The sequence below is a fragment of the Cervus elaphus genome, chromosome 27 (genome assembly GCF_910594005.1).
Source record: "Cervus elaphus chromosome 27, mCerEla1.1, whole genome shotgun sequence".
Lineage (NCBI taxonomy): Eukaryota > Metazoa > Chordata > Mammalia > Artiodactyla > Cervidae > Cervus > Cervus elaphus.
The window spans coordinates 50,872,207-50,895,707 of NC_057841.1; the positions used below are offsets into that span (position 1 = coordinate 50,872,207).

A 23,501-nucleotide genomic window follows, 5' to 3' on the forward strand; every position below is an offset into this window, starting at 1 on the left:
ATCATGCTCTTCTACAAACAGACAGCTCAGGTCATGGGAAGGCCGCCCAGTCCCCTGGAGCAAATAAGTACCCTCTGGGCTCTTCTACACTCTGCTCCTGTGGTCAGTTTTGTCCCCCTCTTCCATCCCAGCCTTTAGCCTGCACATCTTTAGCGCACTTCGCACTTTGCATCACTGCCATCATTCATTCTTTGGTTCTGCTCTCTGAGATCAGAAGTACCTAGAAGGTCATAGCCTGGTCTGAGTCACTTGTGGATTTCCCACAGGGCTAGGGCAGTGCTTGCCACAAGGCCAATGCTCCAAGAACACAAATCTTTTCTAAAGCAAAAGACGTATTTGTAGCATGAAGAAAGGCAATTGTTCACTTTGGACATCTCTCCAGATTTGAAACCAGTTCAGTGTGGTACAGCACAGTGCCCTGGATAAGGATTTGTGAGTCTCTACGTATTCCTATTCTAAAGAGGAAGAAAGGTAATCTATCATACAGTTCTGGGTTAAATTGTATCCCCTCTAAGTGTGTGTTGTTGGGCTTCCCAGGTAATGCAGCGGTCAAGAATCTGCCCGCCAAGCAGGAGACGTGGGTTCGATCCCTGGGTTGGGAAGATCCCCTGGAGAAGGACATGGCAATGCACTCCAGTATTCTTGCCTGGGAAATCCCGTGGACAGAGGAGCCTGGCGGGCTACAGTCCCTGGGGTCACAAAGAGTTGGACACGACTGTGCAACTAAACAGCGACAACAAGAATATGTTTGTAGTCTTAACACCCAGTACCTTGAAATGTGACTGTATTTGGAAATGGGGCCCTTAAAGTGGTAATTAAGGTAAAATGAGGTCCTATGGGTGGCTTTAGTGCAGTGTGACTGGTGTCCTTAAAAGGACGTGAGGACACAGATAAGACACAGACCTAGGATACCTGAGACGACCATGTGAGGACACGGAGAAGGTGGCTGTCTGTGAGCCCCAGAAGAGGGCATGGAAGAAACCCAGCCTGCCGGCACCTTAGTCTCAGACTTCCAGTGTCCAGAAATGAGAAAATGGGAAAACAAGCTTCCCTTGTCTTGGCTACCCTGACTGTGCTATTTGGTTATGAAAACCAGGTTCCAAAGCCAGGCCTACGTTGCTGTAGGACCTGGACTCTTGGCACTGTGAGCTGCTGTTTAAGCAGTGGAGGAGATATCTGTCAACTCAGGGATTGAACAGGTGGTATTTCTGCTAAAACCCTGGAGCAATCCAACAGTAACTTTAAAAACCTAGCATTTGTGAAGTATTACTGTGTTGAAGTGCTTAGTGAGCACTTTACATGTGTTACCTTAATTAGCCTTCTATTTTATAGATGTGACACAGAGGTTAAGTGATTCACACAGCTAATAAGTGACATAGCGTATTTTGCTATGTGAGTTTTGTACTTCAACCATCACGGCACAGGGGTTGACAGACTATGCTGAGGTCCTCGTGTGGTATTCTGGGAAAGTCATTGTTCATGGTGTGCGGTATGTGTGTTAAGTCGCTGCTGCTGCCGCCGCTGCTAAGTCGCTTCAGTCGTGTCCGACCCTGTGCGACCCCGTAGACGACAGTCCACCAGGCTGCAGTCGTGTGTAATTCTTTGTGACCCTATGAACTGTAGCCTGCCAGGCTCCTTTTATCCATGGGATTCTCCAGCAAGAATACTGGAGTAGGTTACTATGCCCTCCTCCAGGGAATCTTCCCAACCTGGGGATCAAACCCGCAGCTCTTAGGCCTCCTGCATTGACAGGTGGGTTTTTACCACTAGTGCCACCTGGGAAGCCCATTGGTTGTGGGTCTGCCATTAATAATTGGGTGATCTTGGGTGAATCACCAAACATCAGGATGTTTTCCCCTTACTGAGCCCAGGGACTGGATGAGATACTGTCTCTCTGATTGGTGCCTTCGGAGGTTCCTAATGCCAGGCCTCTAAGGCAGGGGTTACATCCTCAGCATGGGTTGCCTTAGGGAAGGAGTCATTCCTGTGACGTCATCTCAGGCATTTGTCCACACCTGAGGTGGCAGCTCCAGATCCGCTTGATAGGCAGTTTGGACCTGTGGTCTGACGGTTTGCTCCTTCCCTATAAAATTAATTTTTCAATAGGTAGAAATTATCCCCACCCCATGCCAGGCCCGATTCTAGGTCTTTTAAGTCTGCAGGCTTTGAGTTATATCAGCCAAAGGGTGTGGGGAGAGTGTTGCTGATAAGTGATGTGATGTGTTTTCTGCCTCTAGGTTGACTGCAAACTCATTCATACCAAAGAGAATCCAACCACGGGGGCAGCACACCTTAAGAGCCCACATTGAGCCAAAGACCTCTGCGTCTTTCGCCTTATCTTGTTTCCATTCCCCCGCAAGACCCAGATAGATGGCAGGTGAGGGTGGTGGTGAGGAGGGGGTGGTGGCCTGGTTCTAGGATTGCACAGGCTGAACGCAGCGTGGTAAGGACAAGGGCGGTGTGGGCTGGGCTGCTTGTGGACAATCCTGGGGGCCTGGTTTTAATCCTCTGGCAGCCCGACCCCTGCTTTATCCCCACAGGGTCTTAATGATTTTAGTTACCTCATTAGAGCCAAGTTTACTTAATGCATCTGGAATAGATTTTAAAACCAGAAAAGCAGATGAGTGTCTTTCAGAGTTCGCAGTTCCCCAGCTGCCTGCTCATGATCTCTGTAGATCTGGAAGCCCAACCTCTCTGGCTCCAGCATTCAGACAGCGGGAATGAAGCCTTCCGATCCTAGTGGCTGAGGACACCCTGAGGACCCGGACCGCTGTGGATGGGTGGTTGTCAGAGGCACCAGGGTTATTACCCCGGCACTCTTGTGAAGAGTGGGAGTGGACGGGGCTAATGCACTTCTTCTAATGCGGGAATTGAAGCGGGCAAAACTAGGTGACTTGGCCAAGGTCACATACCACACGAGTCAGTGAGAAAACAAATTAAGGGCTGGTTCTCCATTCGGTAAACCTCCTTTCTCTGCCTTAAAGTGTAGCATTCACTGTTGGGGAATATAGGCTGATTTTCAGTCGACTTATCTAGGAAGCCACATATTCATTTTAAATGTGCATTAAGGAAAGAATATGTCACTAGTATATGAAACTTGTGATTTCATTATTGCTTAGCAGGAAACTTAGTTTAATAAAAGTCAACAAACTCAACAATGATGTTGTACCTGGTACCCAGCTAGCACAGAAAACTCCAAGGTGGTGAATTTGGGGGAAATGCTGCCAAAATCAAGTTTGGGTTGGGTTTCTGTCACTTGGCACTGGGTGAGTTCTGAATAATACATGACTGATTTTAGCCCAAGGCTATCTCTTTTCATGTAACAAATGCTGGTTTCTAAGTATTGATTTACACAAAACTTATATACATAAGATTGTAGTTTGGATTCATGAAAGGAAAGTGAAAATCACTCAATTGTGTCCAAGTCTTTGCGACCCCATGGACTATAGAGTCCATGGAATTCTCCAGGCCAGAATACTGGAGTGGGTATTCTCAGTGGGTTTTCTTCTCCTACATTGTGGGACGGATTCTTTACGAGCTGAGTCACAAGGGAAGCCCAAGAATACTGGAGTGGGTAGCCTATCCCTTCTCCAGCGGATCTTCCCGACCCAGGAATTGGACTGGGGTCTCCTGCATTGCAGGCAGATTCTTTACCAATTGAGCTATCAGGGAAGCTGTCATGAAAGGAGGTTATTACCTAAAGAAAACCTGAGTAAATATTTTTATAAAGCAAAGAATCCTCTTTTATATGGATAATACATGTTTTCTTTCAAAAGCAAATGTAGCCTTTTAAACAATAATTTCTGTTATCCAGGATTTTGATAACCAGCAACTTCTTTAAAAAAAATAAGTTATTTTTGTTTATTTTTGGCTGTGCTGGGTCCTCACTGCTGTGTGAGCTCTTCTCTAGTTGTGACGAGCAGAGGCTATTCTCTGTTTGGAGTGCGTAAGCTTCTCGTTGCGGTGGCTTCTCCTGGTGCAGAGCATGGGCTCTAGGGCGCTCCGGTTTCAGTAGTTGGAGCTTGTAGGCTCAGTACTTGTGGCTCCTGGGCCCTTGAGTGCAGACGCAGTATTTGTGCACAGGCTTAGTTGCTTCTCTGCGTGTGGGATCTTCCCAGACCGGGGATCAAACCTGTGTCTCCTGCATTCACAGGCTGATTCTTTGCCGCTGAGCCACCAGGGAAGCCCCCAGAAACTTATTGCTACTACTGCTAAGTCGCTTCAGTTGTGTCCGACTCTGTGCAGTCCCACAGACGGCAGCCCACCAGGCTCCGCCGTCCCTGGGGTTCTCCAGGCAAGAATACTGGAGTGGGTTGCCATTTCCTTCTCCAATGCATGAAAGTGAAACCAGAAACTTAATCAGTACCCAAATAACTTTAGCACGATGACAGTTGATGTATTTGTCAGAAAAATCATCTTAGCATCAAATGTGCTGCAATAAAGAATGTTCTGTTTGACATCCTTTCTCCAACCAGTGATAAATACTCTTGTCTAAGTTAACTGAGGGCTCCATTTTAGAGCTAATTCATCCTGGTGACCCTGACAAAGTTTAACTCTCTCTATTTGAGTAAATTCTGATCATCTAGAAGAGTTATGTTGAAACTGAGGCAATCACTTGTACCACCGGACTCAACATTTTCAGGCCGAAATATTCTGTTCCCTGTTGTGTTGTTGACCATATTTTCTGATCCAGAAATCAGGACATGCATTTGCATATTTGAGATTAGGACTTCTCCCACCAGTGGTCTTGTATATAGATTGGGACTCTGGGGTCTCATTCTCAAATTTGTTGATGTGCTTATGCAGATTCAAAATTCCTTTTTTTTAAGATAAAAATATTTGTCCTATCTTCAGAGCCTTCTGAGACCTACTTTTTCTCTATTTTACCCTCAACTATCTTAGCTCCTTGCAGTTCTGCTCCCAGTACAATGTGTGTGTGGGTTTTCTACACCACCAGGCATTCTCTGACACCAGCTGTGTGTCCTACAATATAACTCAGTTCTGACTCTACCTACTTGGGGACAGCATCAGATCCCACAGGTTAAGGGCTCAGTCTCCCACCCCAAGCTTCAGATGCTATGCTTCTGACTGGCTTTCAGTGATCCCTCTCCCTGGGTTCTGCTAATTTGTTAGCAGCTCACGGACTCAGAGAAACATTTTACTTGCTGAGGTTCAGAAACAGTCAGGTGGAAGAGGTGTGAAGGGCAAAGTATGGGGAGAGGGCTCAGAGTTCCCATGCCTTGCTGGAGTGCACCCGTCTCTGCAAATCTCCAGATGTCCACCGACCTGGAAGCACTCTGAACCCCATCTTCTTGGGGGATATTAGGAAGGCTTCATTACTTAGACATGCTTGATTAAATCAGTGACCATTGGCAGTTGATTCAACCTCCAGTCTCTCTCCCTGGAGGTCAGGGATGGTACGAAAATTTCCTACCCTCCAGTCACATGGTTGGTTCCCCTAGCAATCAGCTCCCATCCTTAAGTTTCCAAAAGTCACCTTATTAACATAAGCCTAGTTGTGGTGGAAGGGATTTGTTTTGAATATCAAGACACCTTTATAACTCTTATAAATTCCAAGTGTTTCAGGAGCTCTGTGTCAGGACTGGTTGAAGACCAAAAATATATTTTTTATTATAGAGCACATATCACATATGTTTTTTAATATAACAACATTAAATCTGGGGTCTGCATTTCTACCCTATCCCCCGAAATCCTAACAAACAAAAGAAAATTTTGCTGTGTTATCTGTAAGGGTAGATAGCTTTGTGGCCTGAGCAAATGATGGAAATTAAGAAGCCTAGTCTGGTTACTAATGCTGTGTAACAAACAATCCTAAAACCTAGTGCCTTAAACAGCGTTAATCTTTTATTCTGCTTAGGAGCCTGCCACTTGGGCAGGGCTCAGTAGGTACGACTCACGTCTACTCCATGTGGTATTGGCTGGGATCGCTCTACCAAGGCTGGAAGATCCACTTCCTAGACAGCTTGTTTCTGAGGCTGGTGAGTTGTGTTGGCTTCGCCTCCATGAGGCTTCTCCATGGGGCCTCATGGGCTTCCTCAAAGCATGGTGGCTAGGTTCCAAAGTGAACGTCCCAAGAAACAGGAAGGAGAGGCTGCGATTTCCTAAAGGCTTGGTCTGGAAACCTGAGTGTCTCTTTCATGTTTCACGTACCATCCTTGCAACAGCCACCAAGGCCAGATTCAAGAGGAAGGGACATAAACCCTACTTCTTGGTTGCAGGGGAGGTGGTGTCAGAGATTTGGGGTCCATGTTTTAAACCACAGGAGGAGAGGAATGTCCTGCCTTCTCACAGACCTTCACCGAGGTTTAGAGTTCATCCTCTTGCAGTCTTTTATGTGCAGGTGAAAAAAGAAATGTCTATAAAACTTTGTTTAAACACAGTTACAGTTAATAAATGTCCCTTTTATATTCTAGCCCTTTAAAAAGTGGCTTCCCCTTGTCACAGGTATGTGGGCGTCTTCATTTAATCAGTCACTCCCAGAACTGGCTGACGTACAGGCATGTAGGCACTTGGCCTTGCGGGGCGGGAGGCGTCCCCAGGCAGCCCTCGCCATGGTTATTCCTGGAGCAGCTCTACTGTGGCAAGAGCCTGCACTGGGCCACAGCGATGAACGGGAAGACACCCCGGCCCATGCCCATCTCCGGGGGAGCCCAGGCCGTATGGCGGATGGACAGCAGTGGCCTCGGATCCCTTGTTCTCTGGTGTCCTGCTGCTGGTGAGACAGTAGGGGCCCATTCGCTCTGCATGCAGGGTGGACTTCTCTTTTCCTTCCTGGGGCTCTTGATTTTAGAGTGTGCCTTGGCCTGGAGGAAGCTGGGTTCCAGCTTTGTCAGATAACTCCCCACTGTGTTCTCCTCGTTTGTGCAACAGACAGTTTGGTCCAGTCCAGGGGTCAGCAAACTACAGCCTGCAGACCAAGCTAGCCCAATGTCTGTTTTCCTAAGTGACATCTTATTGGAGCACAGTCATGTCTTTTGCTTTAAATACATCTGTAGTTGCCTTCTGCTGGTTGCAGCAAGAGCCACATGGCCCACAAAGCCTGAAATATGAACTCTCTGGCACTTGACAGAAAGTCTGTAGACCCCTGGTACAAAAATAGTGATTTTCAAACTTCATTTTAGCTGCGTGGTTCTTTCTTCAAATAACTTTACCAATAAAACAGATCAATTTACCAAGAAATCAATTCATTTTACTGATTTACAATAAATCAGTTCCTCTAGTGCTTATGCCAGGTGCTCTACCAAGTACTTTTAAATTATCAACTGGTTTTCATTCTTATAAAAACCCTGTGAGATGGATATTGTTACTGTTCCAGTTTTAGAGATGAGAAAATTGAGACAGTTAACAGAGAGTTTACATGACTTGCCTAAGGTCACACAGTGAATAAGTGGCAAAGGCAAGCTGCGAGTTTAGCAGTCTGGCTCCAGAGTTCATGTTCTTACCTGCTCCGTGCTGCTCACTGGTGGCCTGATGTGCAGAGGGAGGTGGGATGACTAGGTCTCATAGGGAGATGGTCAGCATCTTCCTCTCATCCTCTGGCTTCTCTCCCTGCAGCCCCCAGGACCCCAAGGACAGAATCTGACAACCCCTGGAGGCTCTCAGGTTAGCAAATTTCCAGGATCTGTGTACCTTGATCGGGTTTCTTCAGGAAGAATCGATTCTGGTTTTTGGGAACTCAGGCGGGCCTGTAACTGTGGAGAGCTCTGTTCCCTGGGAATGAGGACTCCTGACAAATGATCGTCATTATGCTCAATAAAAATGAGTGCTCAGAGACCAAGGTCCAACATTTCAGAACCGTAAATGGAAGAAGGCGTCTTTCAATTAATTGCAGTGCCCCCAAACAAATATTAAAACGAGTAAATCTGTGTGGAGTCAGTTCTCTGGCCCAGAGTGATTTACCTTCGAATTGAGCTATAAAATTCTGCAAGGGCCGGCTTCCCACTCTGAATGTCCCCTGCCCAGCTCCCTACTACCAATAACCCTAAATCAACCTGGGGGAGTTAAAAGATGGGGGTGGCAGCATTTCTTCGGAGAGGTGGGAGCCTGGGGCTGCAGAGGGGCCCTTGGGGGTCTTTCCTGTGTGCATAATAGCTGTCTTGACTGAGCCCACCTCCCTCCTAAGAGGCAGTCTTCAGGGAAAAAGTGTAGCCTTCTCTGACCTTTGGAGCTGCCGAGGGGGAGGGTGACTCACGTTTATTGCCAGTGGGAAGCTGACCTTGATCTGGGGATAGTTTGAAGGTGATTGGGATCTTGAAGGAGATCTTGGTTTCAACCATGGTATGTGTTCAGCGTTCCCGACCACCACCACCACCCACCCCCCTACCGCCTGCCCCACCGCCTTGTACAGAAGGGTCTCTCCTGAGGTTTTTGCTGTCACTGCCTTTTCTCCTAGGTGTGTGCCCAGTGGGGCTTGGGACCCCCTAGGGTGTGTAGGGTGGGGTCTTCCTAGGTACTCCACTGTGCTCAGGGCCCCTGGCTCTGCCTCCTCCCCCAGCCAGCACCCCATCTTCTCCTGCCCAACACCCCACCCTCCCCAATGATGAAATTATCTTCCTGGCAACCAGGAATCCCAGTGCCTTCTCAGAGATTTTCTGTTTGGAGAAAAGACTTTTTTTTAAAAGTCTTCCAGTTTCCTTTTGGCTGCTTTCAGGCCACACTTCACTGTCTCTCGGTTTATCCAAATCAGGGTTTTCTTTATTCTCAGAGCCAGCTTTTTGTAAGTGCTCCCTCCCGCCAGCCCCTCTCTTTGCCTTCCTGCCTGTTTTAGGCGTGCCTGGACTTGCTGGTCTGGTGTCCCGAAGGCGAGAAGGTCCCAAAGCAGAAGGGGCTTTTGTGGGAGTGGGTGGGATCCCTGCTTTGCTCAGATGCTTTGCGGGCTGCCTGGAAGGGTAGCAGGGGCCTTGTGGGTCTGGGAGTGAGACTGCCAGTGTGGGGGTGGAGGTCCTGCTAGGGTGGGGTCGGTGGGGCACAGGTTTTCTGTTCAGAGAAAAGGTTCGGGGCAGCTCCGTATGCTGCAGATGACCCCTGCCCAGGCCTCCTCAGCGAAGGTCCCCACAGCCTGGCTGTAACTTACCCTGAGGAGTGTGTGACCTCATTCACCTCACAGTTAACCATCCATGGGAAGCATCAGGTAGCTCACTGTTTCATTTGGAGGATATTTTGAAAACAAGCTTGGTTCTCAGGGAAGATACTTTACCAGTGTTTGTGGTTGTGTTTTTTAATAATTTGCAAAACATTACTGAAAATGTGGGGCCCCCATTGCATTAAAATATATTCTAAGTGAAGAATTATCTCCACCTCATCACTTCGATACTGTGTTGTTTTACACATTGTATCCTTTCCCCCCTTCAATAGCAATTGGTTGATTTGCAGCTCTGCCAAATAATTTTGTATACTTAATTAGCTTTGTTTTAAAATTTGTTTCGAGGTCCTATTTATTGTGGACCTGTTTTCCGCAGACCCTGAGCCCCGCAGCTCTGTCATGTTCCGGCCTTCAGCAGCAGCACCTTTTCCGAGGAGAATACAGTTGGGTCTCTATCTGCGGCTTCTGTATCCTCAGATTCAACCAGCCTTCGATCCAGCATTCTACAGGATCTGCCGTTGGTTGAGTCCCTGTAGTCCCAGGGCTGGCTGTCAGGGTACTTGAGTGTCTGCAGGTTTTGGTTTCCGTCGGGGGGTCCTGAAATGCCTCCCTCCACCCTCTGTGGCTACAACTGTATCCACTTTTAGCTGTGCCTCCCTAGGCGTGGGGTTTCTGTTACCCCCTCCTAAAGGAAACAGCTGAGGAATCACCAGAACCAGCCTACCCTTAAATAACACCGGTGGCAGCGCATTTGTGTCATATTATGAATTTGTCAGGTGCTCCCTTGCCTCATAGATACCCTGAGAGATTAGCAGTCTCGCAACAGGACTTGGCAGCTGACGCCAGGACCAGAGGCCCTGTCCTCTCATTCTTAATCTTGTGTTCTTTCCGCCATACTATGGAACCGTCCATAGACCCCAGAGAACAGGCCGCTATGCTTTAGTTAACCTTCATCTGTAAATGGGGTCCTAATAGCACGCATTTCTTGGGGCCACTCGGAGGCTAAAGTGGGCTGTCACATGTTTAGGAGGGTGCCTGGTGACAGTACATGTGAGCTCCTAGGAGTGATAGCAACCCTCCCTTACGTGCTGGACACTGTGGGAATCAGATGGATCACCTGGCTCGGGCACACCATCCAGAAATACAGGTAACGCCCGTGCCTAGATAAGCATCACTTACCTTCCCGACCGTGGGAAGGCTGGGTCCGCGGCTGCCCAGCTGGCCTGCACCACCAGCCTCTTGAAGTGGTCGCCTTTCCTTTGCCAGGGCTGTTGACCAGGAGGCCACCTGTAGAGCTGACCCTTCAGTTGGGGGTCTTGGCATATTGGTGGGCTTTTTAAAGATTTGTTTACTTATGAATTTATAGCTGCGCGAGGGCTTTATCCAGTTGCGGTGAGCGGGGGCTACTCTCCAGTTGTGGTACACAGGCTTCTCATTGCAGTAGCTTTTGTTGTGGACCACGGGCTTTAGGAAACCAGGCCTTTGGTAGTTGCAGCTCACGGGCTTAGTTGTCCCTCGGCATGTGTGTTCTTCCCAGACCAGGCATCGAACCTGTGTCTCCTGCATTGGCAGGCAGACTGTTTACCACTGAGCCACCAGGGAAGCCCTTGGTGGGCTTTTTAACATAGCAGCAGAAGTTTCCAGCCTGTTTGACAGACCACGGCTGTGGTCACTGGGCATTCTGGCCCCCAGCCTAACCTCACTCCTTACCTCCTCAGAGTCACCGTGTGTATACACACGCACCCAGAAGGATAAAACCATCAACAGGGCGAGTGCGTGGTGTGTAAAGGAAGTTCGTTCATTCATTCTTCATTCATTCAGCCAGTATGTGTTAATACTACCATGTGCCAGGCCCCAGCAGCTATCTGGGGGTGTAGCCATGAGAGGGATAGATCCTCATGGAGCTTCCTGACCACAGACAGACTAGGACCCAAGTCTGCTCCGAAGGGAGATGAAGCAGGCCCAGGAGCTGGAGGATGGCTCAGCTGGTAAAGAATCCGCCTGCAATGTGGGAGATCTGGGTTGGGAAGATTCACTGGAGAAGGGGTAGGCTACCCACTCCAGTATTCTTGGGCTTCCCTGGTGGCTCAGCTGGTAAAGAATCTGCCTGCAATGCGGGAGATCTGGGTTTGATCCCTGGGTTGGGAAGATCCCCTGGAGAAAGGAAAGGCTACCCACTCCAGTATTCTGGCTTGGAGAATTCCGTGGACTGTATAGTCCATGGGGTCACAAAGAGTCAGATGTGACTGAGCGACTTTCACTCACTCACTTCAGGAGCTGGAGGAACTGGGAGGGAAAGAACAGAGTCCTGAAGGGGACTTTATGGAGGAGTGATCAGTTTGAGGAGCCGCAGGAGGCCATGGAGTGGAGGGGAGTGGGGGCGGAGTGAGGAGCTGCGGGTCATCTGGCAGCAGTGTCCTGGGGCAGATCTGCAATTGGGCTCGGGGAAACCTTGGGAAGGCATGCTCTGAGATCATTACCCACGGAGTGGAGAAGCTCTCACATCCAGCATAGGGCTGGGGTTTGGAACCTCCAGCATCTCCTGCAGGTGTGGCCTTGGCAGGTTTCTCCTGCATCATTCCCTTCAGGGATGTGCCCCCCACTCAGGACAGTGCAGTGATCTCCTAGGGGCAGTGTACCCCTCCTTGCTCTGTGTTGGGTGCATCCTAGGGCATGTGTACCCCTCCGTCCCCTGTGCTCGGGTGCATCCTAGGGCGTGTGTACCCCTCCGTCTCCTATGCTGGGGTGCAGTCTCAATCCCAGCAGTGGGGCTGCCTGGTGTGTGCTTTGGCAGAATTCCTCTCCTGACGATGAGCCTCTGGGACCCATCCAGGGTTCCTCTTTGCACCCCTCTCAGAGGACGGCATGCCCTAGGCCTCCCCAAAGCTGGTACGGAGGAGAAAGGATGTAAAACTCAAGCTTAGGTCCTGTGTTTGGCCAGCACCTTGGGAGAGGGGAAAGAGTTGAGATTTTCCCAGCCAAGATGAGCTAGTTGCTTGTGGGGACTTTCCTCACAAGGTTGGGGGGCTGGGTGGGGGGTGGGTCCAGCCCCTGCCCGGGGGGGACATCCTTCCCTGGGGGCTGCCACCCCTTCCACCGCTCAGTCTGCTGGGCGACAGCTGGGACAGCACCTGCTGCCTCGGGGGCCAGCCTCTTGCCCTCAAACGCCTCTGAGAGGAATTCCCCTTTGGGGTGGGGTTCTGGTTCTTTCCAATCCCAGAAAAAAAAGAAAGCTCTGGAAAGGCTGCAGAAACCCCTTTAGGACAGCTCTGGGAAGATGACAAGAGAGGGACTTGGGGAAGAGATAGATGCCACTGGAGTTGTTTCTAAAGGACAGTGATTCCTGGGCACTCCTCTATTTGGCTTACCAAACCCCACAGCCAGCAGCCTGCCTCACTCAGGCCTGGCTGAGAGACTATAGATTTGGATTTTCATTCAATTATTCAAATTTTTCAAAATCTAAAGTGAATAGTAAAAGAGTTAATACTGTTCTTATTTATTCAACAAATTTATTAAAAAGATTTTTTTCTTTTGAGCAGCATCTGTTGTGCCAGGCCTTTTTCTAGGTGCTGGGAATATAGCAAGTGAAGAAAACAGACATGTTCTTGTGCTTGAAGGTCTAGTCCTACAACAGGAGGTCACCTTTAAAGAAAGACCTCTCAGATCTTTAAATAGTAACTCATGGAGTTACATAGGCATTGGTTTAAGGACCGCTGGCTTTGTGCCAGAGAGGCAGGGAGAGGAGTGTGGTTGGGATGTCCAGGGACAGAGGGAAGCAGGACGTTTGTCCCTAAAGGCCAGCTGGGCAGAGGGGACTTCCAGCACTCCTTTGGTGTGGCAGAAGTCAGGGAAGAATGGGATTCTGTTTATGAAGTTGAGCTTGTAAATATTAATAGCTCTTTCTGCACATGTTTATTATCGCAGAGGTAATTTTCTCTGTGACTGATCTTTTCTTTGTGCCCAGGTACATGGAGCTTGTGGGAAGGTGTGCTCCTTGCCCTCGAGACTACCATGGTTAAGCAATTTGCAAGTAAAACAAAGACTGTTCAGAGTCTTTTCATATGGCTGGGCCTGAGAGTGCAGGTGGAAAGAGCTCAGAGAAGTCTGGGAAGGCTTTCTGGAGGAGGTGGCTCCTAGCTAGTCAGAAAGAAGCAGGGAGAGTGTCCTCAGAGGTGTGGTAACATGTGAGCATGGCTGGTCTGTCACAGTGGAATTGGCAGTCAGGGGGAGAGAGGTTAGACGGTGCAGGCCCGTGGGGGCTTTGCTGGCGGCTACTGAAGGTTTTCCAGTAGATAAGTAGCCTGGTAATGGCAAGAGTTGAGGATGTCTGATGGTGGGAGGGAGCTGGGAGCAGACAAACGCTAAGTCCAGAAAAGGGCTTCCTTCCCCATCAAGTCATGGCGGGCTGTGGATAAATCACTGTCTGCACCTCAGTTTATCTCATCTTTAAAATGAAAGTAAGATTTCTAATTCTGGTTATTTCACAGATTTGTTGGGAGTCTCAATTTTACAAATATGTGTGACAATGCTTTTTTTTTTAAAGAGTGAAGTGTTAAATCAAGGAGGGGAGAAATGTAGGCTCTTGGTGCCAGGATCTCCTTCTCCCTTTGGCTTCCTGTCTAGGAGACAGCATGAAGTGAGAGAGAAAAAAAACCTCATTTTCTTGTGGGGGAGGGACGTGGTCCAGGCGTCAGAGAACCAGGGAGGGGCACGTGAGCCCACAGCGTCTGCATTTAATGCCCCGAGCCAGGGCTGCAGGCCCGCCCAGGCCCAGGGTCACGCCGCTCAGCATCTGGGCAGCCTGTCGGTGGGGGGCGGGGACTGTCCTCCGCCCATCTGCTCAGAGAAGACTCTGTTATGTGGCTGCCCTAACACAGTGCCACCGTCGAGGGGCTTACACACCAGAGGTTCGTTTTCTCATGACTCTGGAGGCTGGGAGTCCAGGAGCAAAGGTGAGTTCCTCCCGAGGCCTCTGTCCTTGGCGTGGAGCTGGCTGCTTCTCGCCGTGTCTGCACACTGTGTTCCCTACGTGTGTCTGAGTCCTGATCTCCTCTTCTTGTGAGGACACCAGTTGTGCTGGACGAGAGCCCACCCTAATGACCTCACTTTACCTCAATCACCTCTTCTGAAGGTACTGCCTCCAAAGCTAGTCACATTCTGAGGAACGGGGTGTTTGGACGTCAGCATGTGAATTTGGGGGAGGGGGCGCAATTCAGCCCTTCGTACATACTTTTTTTTCTTTTCCCAGAATTTCCAGAGTGTGCACAGTTTTAAGTGGAAAGGCACACTCCTGGAGGAAAAAGGGATTGAGAGTTGAAAATTCCCGGGAGCTTTTAGAGACCTGATTTTGGGGGACATGGGCACCATTGAGCATTGTGACAAAGCCAACATAGATAAGTAAATGATTTGGTGCGCCTGGCAAACTTGAATTAGATTCACTTACGTAAACTTCATAAACAACCCCCGCCCCCGAATTTCAAAAAAGTGCAATTAACTTGCTTTATGCAAAACTTCATAGCAGGTTTCCTTTAAGTCCTCAGCCTCACTGGTATACTTAAAAAGGGATTTAACACCATGTGATTAAAGTACTACGTTTGCAGAGCCTAGCCATTAGAGGCAGGGAGACAGCCTGTAATTAAAATTTTGCTGAATGTTCCTCTCCCAGAGACCAGTTCAGTTTACAGCAGCAGACGATCAGAGCAGCTGAAAAGCACCAGTGGGTCTCCTGTGCCTTTAGCTCTAGGAGAGTAAGTTCAGGGATCTGACCAGGCTTGGGGATGGGAGGGCAACGCTGACCACCCGGCTCCCGCCTGGTACCTGGGCATCTGCCCTACTGTCCTAGGCCGGCGTTGAGTCTATACTGGCAGCCCCCTGACCTCATCCTTGACCTCAGTCACTTGGGGGCTGTGATGCTGGACCCTGGTTAGTGCAGAGGGCCCGGAGACATAGGCCAATGAAAGGTGAGTATTATCCGAGCCTGATGTTAGCGATTTCAGCCTGCAAACATTCACTCTCACCAAAGCTGCAGACGTGGCCAAGTTGACTAACTCCCAGCCCTCCCCCTAAATGGAGCCCATTCCCTGGGAATAGGAGAGGAAGCCACGAGGCCCCTCCCCACCCCGCAGAGAGGAGGAGAGCATGTGTAACCAGGAAAGTGCACGTGTGACTGATCGTCTGCAGGAACCATGTCGTGATCGTTACAGCATACAAGCCTCCCAATTGACCATTATTGGGAGGAAGAACACTTGTCACCCTGGGCCACGGAGACTGGACTTTAATAAAGTCAGTTGCTCGTTGGGTATGAAATTCTGTCCTTCCATCATAAATACTTATTAAGAACCTACTGCATGCCAGAACTGGGTGGTACACAGAGGGCCATGTGGCAGTCTCCTCTGGCCAGAGAGCCTTCAAGAGCAGTTCTAGAAGTTGAATACTTTGTCCCTGCCCTGAAGGATTGCACAGACTAGTGGGGGAGGCAGACGTTTACACAGAGTGGAGGGAGACGCCCAGGGCACCAAGCAAGGCCTTGGAGGGATGCCTGGCCCAGCCCTGGAGTCAGGGAAGGCTCCTAAGGTGAATGGTGAATAAGAGGTACATCAAAGGATGCAGGGGAGTGGGTTTGGCCAAGAGGTGGGGCAGGAGTGTTGAAGACAGAAGGAACATTATATGTAAAGGCCTGGTGGTGCATGGGTGGGGGTGATTCAGGGTCTTCTAAGGATACAGACTTGGAGGAGAGTGCAGGGAGGTGAGGATTGGGGCCGGAGTGTTGATCAGAGGCCAGAGTGTGAAGGCTCCAGATGGAGATGAGCCAGACTTTGCCCCACGTGTTTCAGATGCACTTTGGGGCAAGAGATCTGGGCCAGGTGCCTTGGGCTCGAGGGACCGCAGAGCTGGGCAGTGTGGACAGAGCCTGCACTTAGCCCCTCTCCCCCACCCCCCGTACCTGGTGCCCTGAGGGCCCATTCAGTCCCCTGATGGGCATCCAGGTTGGAGGATTTGCTCTTTGATTCTGCTGTGAGGTTTGCATGGCCTCCTTACCCTTCACACTGAGTTACCTGGCTCTTTTCTGGGCTGTGGTGCCTCCATGTCCCTTCACACCAATGCAGATCTCTTCAGAGCCTAGCAGCATTTGTTGTTTAGGGAGTGTGCTAAATAAACTGCTTCAGTCACATCTGACTCTTTGCGACCCTATGGACTGTAGCCTGCCAGGATCCTCTGTCTGTGGGATTCTCCAGGCAAGAATACTGGGGTGGGTTGCCATGCCCTCCTCCAGGGGATCTTCCCCCACCCAGGGATGGAACCTGCATCTCCTGGTGCTCTTGTACTGAAGGCAGATTCTTTACCGCTGAGCCACTGATGTATGCCCGTTTCTTAGGGTGAAGTTAAAGTGAAAGTCACTCAGTGGTGTCTGACACTTTCCGACTCTTTATAGTCCGTGGAATTCTCCAGGCCAGAATACTGGAGTGGGTAGCCTTTCCCTTCTCCAAGGGATCTTCCCAACCCATGGATCGAACCAGGTCTCCCTCATTGCAGGCGTATTCTTTACCAGCTGAGCCACAAGGGAAGCCCAAGAATACTGTAGTGGATGGCCTATCCCTTCTCCAGGGCATCTTCCCGACCCAGGAATCAAACCCAGGTCTCCTGCATTGCAGGCAGATTCTTTACCAACTGAGTTATCAGTTCAGTTCAGTTCAATTCAGTCCCTCAGTCGTATCTGACTCCTTGTGACTCCATGGACTGCAGCATGCCAGGCCTCCCTGTCCATCACCGACTCCCTGAGTTTACTCAAACTCATGTCCATTGAGTCAGTGATGCCATCCAACTATCTCATCCTCTGTCATCCCCTACTCCTCCCGCCTCAATCTTTCCCAGCATCAGGGTCTTTTCCAATGAGTCAGTTCTTCACATCAGGTGGCCAAAGTATTGGAGTTTCAGCTTCAACATCAGTCCTTCCAATGAATATTCAGGACTGATTTTCTTTAGGATGGACTGGTTGTATCTCCTTGCAGTCCAAGGGACTCTCAAGAGTCTTCTCCAACACCACAGTTCAAAAGCATCAATTCTTTGGTGCTCAGCTTTCTTTCTTTTTTTTTTTTTTTTTAATTTTTTTATTAGTTGGAGGCTAATTACTTCACAACATTTCAGTGGGTTTTGTCATACATTGATATGAATCAGCCATAGATTTACACGTATTCCCCATCCCGATCCCCCCTCCCACCTCCCTCTCCACCCGATTCCTCTGGGTCTTCCCAGTGCACCAGGCCCGAGCACTTGTCTCATGCATCCCACCTGGGCTGGTGATCTGTTTCACCATAGATAGTATACATGCTGTTCTTTTGAAACATCCCACCCTCACCTTCTCCCACAGAGTTCAAAAGTCTGTTCTGTATTTCTGTGTCTCTTTTTCTGTTTTGCATATAGGGTTATCGTTATCATCTTTCTAAATTCCATATATATGTGTTAGTATGCTGTAATGTTCTTTATCTTTCTGGCTTACTTCACTCTGTATAAGGGGCTCCAGTTTCATCCATCTCATTAGGACTGGTTCAAATGAATTCTTTTTGACGGCTGAGTAATATTCCATGGTGTATATGTACCACAGCTTCCTTATCCATTCATCTGCTGATGGGCATCTAGGTTGCTTCCATGTCCTGGCTATTATAAACAGTGCTGCGATGAACATTGGGGTGCACGTGTCTCTTTCAGATCTGGTTTCCTCAGTGTGTATGCCCAGAAGTGGAATTGCTGGGTCATATGGCAGTTCTGTTTCCAGTTTTTTAAGGAATCTCCACACTGTTTTCCATAGTGGCTGTACTAGTTTGCATTCCCACCAACAGTGTAAGAGGGTTCCCTTTTCTCCACACCCTCTCCAGCATTTATTGCTTGTAGACTTTTGGATAGCAGCCATCCTGACTGGCGTGTAATGGTACCTCATTGTGGTTTTGATTTGCATTTCTCTAATAATGAGTGATGTTGGGTGCTCAGCTTTCTTTACAGTCCAAATCTCACATCCATACATGACTACTGGAAAAACCATAGCTTTGACTAGAAGGACCTTTGTTGCCAAAGTAATGTCTCTGCTTTTTTATGCTGTCTAGGTTGCTCATAACTTTTCTTCCAAGGAGCAAGTGTCTTTTAATTTCATGGCTGCAGTCACCATCTGCAGTGATTTTGGAGCCCAGAAAATAGCCTGTCACTGTTTCCCCATCTATTTGCCATGAAGTGATGGGACGGGGTGGCATGATCTTAGTTCTCTGAATGTTGAGCTTTAAGCCAACTTTTTCACTCTCCTCTTTTACTTTCATCAAGAGGCTCTTTAGTTCTTCGCTTTCTGCCATAAAGGTGGGGTCATCTGCGTATCTGAAGTTACTGATATTTCTCCCGGCAATCTTGATTCCAGCTTGTGTTTCATCCAGCCCAGCGTTTCTCATGATGTACTCTGCATGTAAGTTAAATAATCAGAGTGACAATATACAGTCTTGACATACTCCTTTCCCGATTTGGAACCAGTCTGTTGTTCCATGTCCAGTTCTAACTGTTGCTTCCTGACCTGCATACAGATTTCTCAAGAGGCAAGTCAAGTGGTCTGGTATTCCCATCTCTTTAAGAATTCTCCAGCATTTGTTGTGGTCCACTTCATCAAAGGCTTTGGCATAGTCAATAAAGCAGAAGTAGATGTTTTTCTGGAACTCTCTTGCTTTTTTGATGATCCAGTGGATGTCGGCAGTTTGATCTCTGGTTCCTCTGCCTTTTCTAAATCCAGCTTGAACATCTGGAAGTTCACAGTTCATGTGCTGTTGAAGCTGGCTTGGAGAATTTTGAGCATTACATTACTAGTGTGTGAGATGAGTGCAATTGTGCGGTAGTTTGAGCATCCTTTGGCATTGCCTTTCTTAGGGATTGGAATGAAAACTGACCTTTTCCAGTCCTGTGGCCACTGCTGGGTTTTCCAAATTTGCTGGCATGTTGAGTGCACCACTTTCACAGCATCATCATTTAGGATTTGAAATAGCCCCAGAATACCAGCTTGTCCTGGAAATTCCAGGGATCAAACCCAGGGCCTCATACATGCAAAACATGCAGTCTAAGTCAAAGGAACCAGCCCATGAGTGTTGGTTAGTAACAGACACCAGAAATAACCAGGGCTTTATTTATCTCTGTATGTCTCTCTTGCCTCAAAGAGGCCTGGAGGTAGGCTGGCCAGAGCTGGTATGCTGATTCTATGGGCCTTAAGCCACTTCTGTCTTTTTGTATCACTAGCCTCTGTATTTGACCCTTTTATTCAAGGTCACCTCATGGTCCAAAATGGTTGCTGAAGTACCAGCCATCACACAGGGTCATTCTGGAAAGGAGGAGGAGGAAGAACTGGAATCAGTTTTCATTGATCACCCCTTCCTCCAAGGGAGCCTGGGAAATGTAGTTTTTCAGCTGAGTACTTACCCAACGTTCTGTTAGTGAGGACGAATGAGAGAATGGTTGTTGATTAAGCAGGTAGCAATCTCTGCCACGGCATGTTGTAACAGTGAGCCCAGGAGGACCAACGGCTCCCCGAGGGTGTGCCTCTGTGTTCCGTACCATCTGGCTGTGGCACCCAGCACCCCGTGGCACAAAAGGAGATGCTGCTGACGGGGCAGAGGAATGAAAGAAGACACGGGAAATTCCACTTCTGATCAGCGGTCAATAAACCCACAGGACCAAGCATCTCAGAGAATAGCAGGACCAGGGACTGGAGGCCTAGCCCCACTTCAAACATGGACAAGCCATTTACTTTTTCAAGCCTCAGTTTCTCCCTCTTCAGAAAGTGGGATAATCCTACTCTGAAAGATTAGTGACAAGGATGAAGCGAGTCAATATGCATAACTAAATGGAGGTGTGTAGTGGTGACCTGCAGCTCGTTTAGCTTCTCAGATCCTTCCCCTCCCTCTAGGTAAAGTCTGCTGCTGCTGCTAAGTCACTTCAGTCGTGTCTGACTCTGTGCGACCCCATAGACGGCAGCCCACTAGGCTCTGCCGTCCTTGGGATTCTCCAGGCAAGAACACTGGAGTGGGTTGCCATTTCCTTCTCCAATGCATGAAAGTGAAAAGTGAAAGTGAAGTCGCTCAATCGTGTCTGACTCTTAGCGACCCCATGGACTGCAGCCTACCAGGCTCCTCCGTCCATGCAATTTTCCAGGCAAGAGTACTGGAGTGGGGTGCTATTGCCTTCTCCGAGGTAAAGTCTAGAAGATGAAATTACTTTGTTGAGCTGAATTATATATATTGTACCACTTGCAGTAGTATTTTGTTTTTCCTTTCATTTTTTCCATGCACTCCAAAAATACATTCTGATTCCCGCCCCACCCCCCCCCTTCTTACATCAAAGGGACCATACTGGAAATTCTATTCCGTACCTGTTTCCTTTCACCTTACGGAAAACACTGTGTAGTTATTTCCTGGGAATCAGTGCATAGGGATCTTCCTTGTTTTTTTCTGTCATATGACTGTGTATTAGTTTATTCACGCATACCCTGTTTGTAGTGATTTTCAGTCTTTTCCTTCAGATAGTCTGAGCAGGACCCTGCAGATTCAGTGGTCAAAGGCAAATCATATTTGGCTCATGGTCTGGAGAAGCCTGGAGTAGGCAGATTCTTCAGAAAAACAGAACTGTTAGAGAGAGTGAGGGAGAGAGAATTCTCCTGGGACTAGCCTGAGCTTCCCTCCACCGTGGTGGTCTCAGCGGACGTGGCCTTGTTTCACGGTGGCTGCCTTACCTCAGAAGTGAAGGCCGCCAGGTCTTCGGTCTTAGGCCTGGACAGAGCATGATGTTCCTGCTGCTGCATTGCTGCATATCCAGTACCACACTGTGAAGTGTGGACACGTCCATCCCTGTAGGGAACGTAGTGGAATCTCTGGATGCTCAGCCAATAGTAGCTGTTTCATTAGAACACTGGACTATCTTGAGATCTGGCTCTTGGGATAACTTCCTGTGTGACTTAGCCCAAGACCTCTGCCTTCCCTGGATCTCTGAATGGGGATGATAGAAATGGTGCTGCCAAGTCCAGGTCCAGGTGAGATAAGACAATAACAGCTGTGAACGGTGTTGATAGCCGGGTGTGGCAGGGTTTTGGGGACCTCCCTCCCTGGAGCCCCCACCCCCAGAAATGGGTCCTGCCTCTGCCTAAGGGGGCAGGATCTAGGGGTGAAGGAGGTAGGTCCTGGTGCCTCCTCCTGAGACGTCCAAGCAGGCCACTGAGCAGGTGGGCGGGTAGGATTTGAGTCTTTGAGGGACAAGGGGCAAGCTTGCTGCTTTTGTTTAAATCCGCCAGGGGCGTCATGCCTTTTACATCTTTTCTCGTGGATTCTCGTAGCAGTTCTGTAAGGCAGTGACTCTTTTGCCCCTTGGACAGTTGTGCCCATGGTGACGGAGCTGAGGGACAGCCAGAATTCCAGCTTAGGCCCTCCGGGCTCCAAACCCCATGCCCTTTGCCCACAAAGCTGGCTGGGAAGAGAGACACTTGGCAGAATACCAGAATTTTCCTTACTGTGAACACTGTTGCCTCTAATTAGATTAATTTTCACTTTTCTTTTGCCTTGGAGGGGGTTGATGATGCAGCGGAGTTACAGCACTGCTCCGTGAGCAGAGGTGTGAATGCTGGTGTGAGATCCTCCAGGCCGAGAAGCAGTCAGCTCTGTGTTTACTTTCCGCCTGCCCCAAGCCCCGTGGAGAAGCCCCGCCTCACCCACCACGGGGCGGGCACGGCTGGTGGAGGCCCAGCCTCTTGGTCAGCCTGCCCTCCCCTGGAATGTCGGGACTGTTAGAAATGCTCCCTGTCTGGCATGCGTTGCTGGAAACGCTGCCCTGAGCATGGGTCTGTGCTGGGTTGTGGCCCCAGCCCCAAGCCCTGGTTAATCCAGGGTAAATAAAGCACCCACTTACGTAGTCTCCTCTCTCCAAGGTAAACTGTGGAAGTCAGGGCTTTTGCCTGGATTAAGGCCTTAGCAAATGAGAATGCTTTTCCAATCCCAATCTTGCTCTTTGACCACAGGGGACCAGCAACAAACATTTATGGAGGGCCCAGGGCGTGTGCCAGGCGGTCCCGAGCTGGACAAATGTGTGTGTGGTGGAACTGAGCCTCAGACAGGACTTCACTGGTGAATAATTCCAGCTTGTGGACTTTCCCTCCCTGACCTCTGACAGCAAAGCCAGCACACAGGGTGCCCAGGTGTTGCCCGCCTGCCCTGGCACCAGAGGGAGCTAAGCAGTGGGCCTGCATTCTGGGAGCTGTGGGCATGTGGTCACTCGCTCCAAGGCTGCTCCAGGGCAGTGCTGACCTTTGGAAGGGCAAACAAGTGGCCTTTGGGGCTTTGCCAGGCCAGCCGCCAGCCCAGGAAAGACACACTTGGTGTCAGAATGGAAAGATACAGTGTGGTTTTTTCCCTTCTCCTTGGGCCTGACCATCTCTAGTGGGAAACCAGAAAGGTAGAGCATCTTACAGTACCTGGGGTGTTGTCAGGTCTGCTGGTACCTTACGGCCCTTTCCTGGGACCAGCCTCTCCCTTCATCTGCGGCCTTCGCCTGTTCCCCTGCGTTGCTCCGGCATCCTCCCCTGGGGCCTCACTCGGCCCCCCTCTCGCTTTCCGAGTTCTCTCTCTGTGCAGTCTGCCCTTCAGCCAACACAAACAGCAGAAAAAGAAGGCGAAAAGCCACCTCGAGCAGAGGCTCTGCTCGTTTCCAGATTCACATGCCAGTGGAGGCATAACCGTTTAATCGCTGACACCGTCTCCAGTAAGACCACATAAACCCAGTCCCGTGAGGCCTTAAGTGCAGGATTTGACACAAACAAAGGAAGCAGGCCATAGGTAGGATTTGGTCTGCTCAGACGCACCTTTTAAATACTTCTACTTAGGCTCTGATTCTCTGTTCTTCGTAAGCGTTGGTGCTGGGGGATTTCAGGGCTTGTCTTGCATGTGGTTTTGGTTTCTGGCTTCCTCCATCCCGGGGCTGAATAGTCTTAACAGGTTGAAATTGCTGATTATTCTTAAAACCTTGAGAGCCGCTGGGGTGGCCTGTGTGATGGGAACAGTTCATGTCGCCGCCACGATGGCAGGTGTGTGCGCGGAGCCCCCGGGAAAGCAATTTGAGTAGGGGGTGGCCAAGAGGGGTTGGTGTTCCTTCCTGGGGAGGGGGTGTGACCCGAGCTGTCAGGCCTCGGTGGATGGTCAGAGCCACGGCCTTGGTCCCCCAAGGAGGGGAGTCAGCTGCCCCGTGCCCACGTGTCCTGGGGACTCCGAGGCCTCTCGGGAGCTTGAGGTTATAGAGTGATGAGGATAAAACCACAAGAAACTGTGGTTTCAGGAGGACGCTGCCTTCTGTGTCCCTGTCTGGGGGCCGGAGGGCGGGGCTGGGGTTCAGGCTTTGA

At 49.5% G+C, this 23,501-nt stretch overlaps 1 protein-coding gene across 5 annotated transcripts in view; it reads left to right on the forward strand.

Moving 5' to 3' along the window:
* The window catches only part of CTIF (cap binding complex dependent translation initiation factor), a 315,019-nt gene that overhangs the window by 14,577 nt on the left and 276,941 nt on the right, over positions 1-23,501 (forward strand). The window contains exon 1 of one of the 5 annotated variants that reach the window (XM_043889188.1): positions 13,494-14,055. The exons of the other annotated variants lie outside the window; for them this stretch is intronic. The gene's annotated coding sequence lies outside the window, so the exon portion shown is untranslated. Of the gene's footprint in view, positions 1-13,493; positions 14,056-23,501 lie in introns of those variants that run through there. 5 annotated transcript variants of the gene reach the window in all.